This window comes from Arachis duranensis, chromosome 3, assembly GCF_000817695.3.
Source record: "Arachis duranensis cultivar V14167 chromosome 3, aradu.V14167.gnm2.J7QH, whole genome shotgun sequence".
Lineage (NCBI taxonomy): Eukaryota > Viridiplantae > Streptophyta > Magnoliopsida > Fabales > Fabaceae > Arachis > Arachis duranensis.
Genome location: NC_029774.3, coordinates 112,546,571 through 112,553,563, shown reverse-complemented (window position 1 = coordinate 112,553,563; position 6,993 = coordinate 112,546,571). Strand labels below are relative to the sequence as shown.

The window sequence follows — 6,993 nt, the reverse complement described above, 5'->3', positions numbered from 1 at the left end:
TAACTAGCAAGTGTATTGGGTCGTCCATGTAATAAACCTTACGTGAGTAAGGGTCGATCCCACAGAGATTGTTGGTATGAAGCAAGCTATGGTCATCTTGTAAATCTCAGTCAGGCGGATAATAAATGGTGATAGAGTTTTTGAATAATAATAGTAAACAAACTGAAAATAAAGATAGAAATACTTATGTAGATCATCGATGGGAATTTCAGATAGGCGTATGAAGATGCTGCGCTCCTTCTGAATCTCTGCTTTCCTACTGCCTTCATCCAATCCTTCTTACTCCTTTTCATGGCAAGCTGTATGTAGGGTATCACCGTTGTCAATGGCTACATCCCATTCTCTCATTGAAAAAGGTCCAAATGCTCTGTCACGGCACGGCTAATCATCTGTCGGTTCTCGATCATGTCGGAATAGAATCCCTTGATTCTTTTGCGTTTGTCATCACGCCCAACAATCATGAGTTTAAAGCTCGTCACAGTCATTCAATCCCGGAATCCTACTCGGAATACCACAGAAAAGGTTTAGATTTTCCGGATTCTCATGAATGCCGCCATCAATTCTAGCTTATACCACGAAGACTCTGATCTCACGGAATGGAAGGCTCGGTTGTCAGGCGAGGGCAACCATGCGTCGTGCATCAGGAATCCAAGAGATATACACTCTAGCTTTCGCTTGTAGAATGGAAGTGGTTGTCAGGCACGCGTTCATAGGGACGGATGATGATGAGTGTCACGGATCATCACATCCATCAGGTTGAAGTACGAGTAGTATCTTAGAACAGAAATAAGATTGAAATTGAATAAAAGATAGTAGTAATTGCATTAAAACTCGAGGTACAGTAGAGCTCCACACCCTTAATCTATGGTGTGTAAAAACTCCACTGTTGAAAATACATAAGTGATGAAGGTCCAGGCATGACCGAATGGCCAGCCCCCAAAACATGATCACATGATCAAAATACAATTCAGGATCCAAGATCGGTCAAAAGACCCTGAATACAATAGTAAAAGTTCTATTTATACTAAACTAGCCACTAGGGTTTACAGAAGTAAGTAATTGATGCAGAAATCCACTTTCGGGCCCACTTGGTGTGTGCTTGGGCTAAGCTTGAACTTTACACGTGCAGAGGCTTCTTTTGGAGTTGAACGCCAAGTTGTAACGTACTTTTGGCGTTCAACTCTGGTTTGTGACGTGTTTCTGGCGTTTGACTCCAGAATGCAACTTGGAACTGGTGTTGAGCGCCAGTTTGCGTCATCTAATCCCGAATAAAGTATGGACTATTATATATTGCTGGAAAGCTCTGGATGTCTACTTTCCAACTCCATTGAGAGCGAGCCATTTGGAGTTCTGTAGCTCCAAAAAATCCATTTCGAGTGCAGGGAGGTCAGAATCCAACAGCATCAGTAGTCCTTTGTCAGCCTCCTTATCAGAGTTTTGCTTAGGTCCCTCAATTTCAGCCAGAAAATACCTGAAATCACAGAAAAATACACAAACTCATAGTAAAGTCCAGAAATGTGAATTTAGCATAAAAACTAACGAAAACATCCCTAAAAGTAGCTAGATTATACTAAAAACTATCTAAAAACAATGCCAAAAAGCGTATAAATTATCCGCTCATCAACTGCCCCGAACGGGGCTCCAATAGTGGAGAATTTTTTCCGTGGGGATGGGGATGGGGAGCGAAATTTCTCTGAGACAGGCGCGGGGAGTCGAGCGGGGATCCCCGCTCCATCCCCGATGATTCCCCGAATTTTTTATCTTACTTAATAACCCTTAGTAATTTCACTCATTGAAAAACCCTAGCTCTATTTTTCAAGATTTTATTTTATGGAATATGATTTACTATGTTATATTTCTAGACTTATAATATTGGATAAGATATGTTTGTGTGTTTGTAATAATATTTTGTAGTTTGTTTTTTTTGTCTTTTTTGATATTTTTTATTATAATTTCCATATGAATGTTAAATACAGGGAGATGGGGAATGGTGCCCCGGGGAAAACGTGGAGAATGGGGCCCCGTAGGAAACGCGGAGAATGGGGAAACAAGGCGGGGACGGGGATTAATTCTGGGGCAGAGACGGGGAGCTGGGAGGCATCCTCCGCCCCCGCCCCGGCCCACCCCATTGACATCCCTAGAAATAAAGCAATTGCGGATCTTGGGTATTTTAAAGTGTTCATTCCCCAATTCACCAATTGCATGACAAAAGACATGATAGCTTCAACATTGGGATGGAGAAACTCTGCACTCTCTTTTGTCTTGCCTTCTTTCACTGGTAACTCCTTTCCAAATTTCAACTAGCAATGAAGCTTTCTACCAACATTGGACTGGACTTGGAAGATGGCAAGTTGGGCAAGAGGAGTGACAAGTCTCTTCGAACTAGAAGGCTACCTAAACCCCATAATCAACCCTTCTTTTCTTGCCTTGCCTATTGCCTTTCCTCTTGCAGCATGATTCTCGTTAACAAGTTTGTGCTTTCCAATTATGACTTCAATGCTGGGGTATCCTTAATGTTTTACCAGGTCACCTATTTTATTCCCTTTTAATCATTCTAATGCATGTTTGGTGATAGTGCCTTTTGACTTTTGTGTTATGTCTTGTGTGGTTGCAGAGTTTAATTTCAGTTATTGTTGTTTCTGTACTCGACCTTCTAGAATTCAACATGTTTGGTTAAATTTTGGTTGCTAGTGAATGTTATGTTTCTAGGAATGCTCGTCACTAGCATGTTTAGGTATGCTGATTTTAATTATCTTAGCTGATATGATGCTTTATTTTTGTTTCTCATTGAGTCATTATAATATTTAGATCGTTTTTTCAAATGGGATGGATACTTTTGACTGGTTTATTTTTCTCTTTATCATGTGACTTGTATTATGTGCAGTTTGAAGTACATTAATGTAGCTATGGTAACAATATTGAAGAATGTTACTATTGTCATGACTGCCCTTGGTGAAACATATTTGTTCAAGAAGCACCACGACAGTAGAGTCTGGACTGCTTTATCTCTAATGGTATGTCAAACATCCTTTGACACTAGAGCCTTGTGATCCCTGGAATATTTTGTTTGCGCTATGCTGCTTTGCATATTTCTAGGTGGTTTGTGTATTTCGAATTTCAATCCTTACAATAAAGCCTTTTACTTTGTTATGCCTATGTAATTGTCTGGCTTACAATAGGATACAATGGCATACTTCGATTCCTAGTTTGCTATAACCAACTCTACCTAGTGAAAACGGAAAAAGGGCTTTATTGTTGTAGCTTGTAGGAAGGAAATGTTAGGATTTTGTATTATTCTTTTTTGAATGTACTTTATTTGGGGTATCAGTACTCTTTTTCCATCCCTTTTGGTGCATTGAACATGAACATGGTTTATTCAGTGGTGTTTGTTTTCTATAAAACAGGCCTTATTTATTTTATAAACCATCACAAATTGTTCAATAAGATGACCTGATAGAGTTTCTGTATTTCTGTTGCAGATCCTTTCAGCAATAACTGGAGGGATTACTGATCTTTCTTTTCATGCTACTGGCTATGCTTGGTAGATACTTAACTGTTTCTTAACTGCATCATATTGTGTGAGTATAGACCTTTTGAGATTTGGGGGTAAGCTTTGGTTCAATGGGAGGCATAGTCTTGTGAATTGGTTGGTGGTCATGGGTTCTAGTGGCAGAAGCTGCCCCTCCTGACACCTACAAGGGTTCATTCCTTGTTTGCTAGAAATTTCGTTCGCTGACTAGGGAGTTGAGATATCAAAGTTGACAGTCAATATTAAATTCATTATCATCTGCCCCTGTCTTGCTAAAATCCATTTTCCCCCATCCGAATGATCACTGAACTTTTTTTTGTTTTATTCTGTCAGCATGGTTTTCTTCTTTCTAAAATGATCTGGATATTTAGATACTTTTCTTTTCTTGTTATTAGTATTATATTTCACTGATATATGTTACTCTGGATGAAGTCAGTGAATCATTTTATTCAACTGAGACTTTACAACACTATTCACTTATTCTGAAGAAAGTGGATGCAGCGGGCGTTGATGTTTCAGGTTTGTACTTAATGGAGGGCGCTTATTCCAAAGCAGAGGAAGATTAGTTGACTTTGATAATATGTGTATATTTGTAGATGAGCTCTAATTGTTTGCTTTTGGTAATGCTTAGTTGTTGATTAGTTGCTTATATTTTGTGCTACAGCTGACCCTGCGAAGGGTCATGGACTTAGCAAAGCAAGTCACAAAACCAGGAAATTTGAATGAGTTTACAATGGTATTGTTGAACAACACCCTTTCTCTGACTTTGGGGGTTTTCTTGATTATTGTTTTCAGTGAGATGGACTATCTCTTAAGAACATGAATTTTCTCCGCAATTTTTGAAATAAATATTATGTTGATAGTAGAAGCAAAAGCTACTCACTCTTCTTTAATTGGCAGACCGCTTTTACGATTGCTAGCTTTTGGTTAGTAATGGCCTTTAGTGGATTTTTGGGTCTGGCAGTGAGCTTCTCGTCCATGTGGCTTCTTTATCCCACAGGAGCAACAACTTACAGGTGTGATAAGAGGGAACTGTTCTGGCAGTTTCTCTCAACTATTACAGTTCCTTATCAACATCGAAATTGGAACATTATTCTACGCATATCCAACAACAACAACAAAGCCTTGTCCTACTAGGTGGGGTCGGCTACATGAATCAAACGACGCCATCAAGTTCTGTCATGTATCATGACTATAGCGAGACCGTTTACATGTAGATCTCGTTTGACCACTCTATGGATGGTCTTCTTAGATCTTCCTCTGCCTTTCACCCCTTATCTATCCTCCATCTCATCCACCCTCCTGATTGAGTGCTCGATCGGTCTTCTTCTCACATGTTCAAACCACTTGAGACGCGATTCTACCATCTTTTTCACAATGGGTGCTGTTGTGATGAGTGGATAATTTATACGCTTTTTGGCATTGTTTTTAGTATGTTTTAGTTAGTTTTTATTATATTTTTATTAGTTTTTAGTTAAAATTCACTTTTCTGGACTTTACTATGAGTTTGTGTGTTTTTCTGTGATTTCAGGTATTTTCTGGCTGAAATTGAGGGACCTGAGCAAAAATCTGATTCAGAGGCTGAAAAGGACTGCAGATGCTGTTGGATTCTGACCTCCCTACACTCGAAGTAGATTTTCTGGAGCTACAAAAGCCCAATTGGCGCGCTCTCAATTGCGTTGGAAAGTAGACATCCTGGGATTTCCAGAAATATATAATAGTCTATACTTTGCTCGAGATTTGATGGCCCAAACTGGCGTTCCAAATCAGCTCAAGACTGCCCGGCGTTAAACGCCGGAACTGGCACAAGAATGAGAGTTAAACGCCCAAACTGGCACAAAAGCTGGCATTTAACTCCAAGAAAAGTCTCTACAGATGAAAGCTTCAATGCTCAGTCCAAGCACACACCAAGTGGGCCTGGAAGTGGATTTTTATGTCATTTACTCATCTTTGTAAACCCTAAGCTACTAGTTCTCTACAAATAGGACCTTTTGCTATTGTATTTGACATCTTTTGATCACTTTAGATCTCTAGATCATCTTTAGACGTCTAGTTCTTAGATTATGGGGCTGGCCTCTCGGCCATCCCTAGACCTTGTTCTTATGTATTTTCAACGGTGGAGTTTCTACACACCATAGATTAAGGTGTGGAGCTCTGCTGTACCTCAAGTATTAATGCAATTGCTATTGTTCTTCTATTCAATTCAGCTCATTCTTGTTCTAAGATATTCATTCGCACCCAAGAACATGATGAATGTGATGATTATGTGACGCTCATCATCATTCTCACTTATGAACGCGTGCCTGACAACCACTTCTGTTTTACAAGCAAACAAGGCTTGAATGTTTATCTCTTGGATTTCTTAATCGGAATCTTCGTGGTATAAGCTAGAATTGATGGCGGCCATTCAAGAGAATCCAGAAGGTCTAAACATTGTCTGTGGTATTCTGAGTAGGATTCAAGGATTGAATGACTGTGACGAGCTTCAAACTCCTGAAGGCTGGGCGTTAGTGACAGACGCAAAAGAATCACTGGATTCTATTCCAACCTGATTGAGAACCGACAGATGATTAGCCGTGCTAAATGAATTACATAAGTATCTCTATCTTTATTTTATGCTTTTTTCATAAATCATCTATAACCATTTGAATCTGCCTGACTGAGATTTACAAGATGACCATAGCTTCCTTCATACCAACAATCTCCGTGGGATCGAACCTTACTCGCGTAAGGTTTATTACTTGGACGACCCAGTGCACTTGCTGGTTAGTTGTGCGAAGTTGTGATAAAGAGTTGAGATTGCAATTGAGCGTACCATGTTGATGGCGCCATTGATAATCACAATTTTGTGCACCAAGTTTTTGGCGCCATTACCGGGGATTGTTCAAGTTTGGGCAACTGACGGTTCATCTTGTTGCTCAGATTAAGTAATTTTATTCTTGTTTATAACCATTATTTTCTTTTCAAAAAGTTTTCAAAAAATCTTTCAATAATTTTTCTTTGTTTTTCGTTTTTCCAAAAATAATTTTCGAAAAACCCAAAAAAATTCATAAAATCTTAAAAACTCAAAAATATTTCATGGTTCTTATTTGAATCTAGTGCCAAATTTTAAGTTTTGTGTCAATTGCATGATTTTAACATGATTCCTGGAATTCTTATTAAAAATTTTGAATCTCTTTATTTTCTTTTCCATATAATTTTCGAAAAAACCAAAAAAATCTACAAAATTCATAAAAACCAAAAATATTTCTTGTTTGAGTCTAGTGTCTCATTTTAAGTTTGGTGTCAATTGCATGTTTCTGTTCTTCTTGCATTTTTCGAATTCATTCATGTGTCTTCATTGATCTTCAAGTTGTTCTTGATGATTTACTTGCTCTGATCTTTAAATTCTCTTGTCTTGAGTGTTTTGTTGTTTCTCATATGCATTCTCATTTTGTTAGTGTCAATGGTATACAAACTGCTAA

General features: G+C 38.6%; 1 pseudogene; it reads left to right on the top strand.

Moving 5' to 3' along the window:
* Positions 1-2,048: 2,048 nt before the first annotated feature.
* LOC107480226 (GDP-mannose transporter GONST1-like) lies at positions 2,049-4,909 on the top strand (annotated as a pseudogene).
* Positions 4,910-6,993: the final 2,084 nt, after the last annotated feature.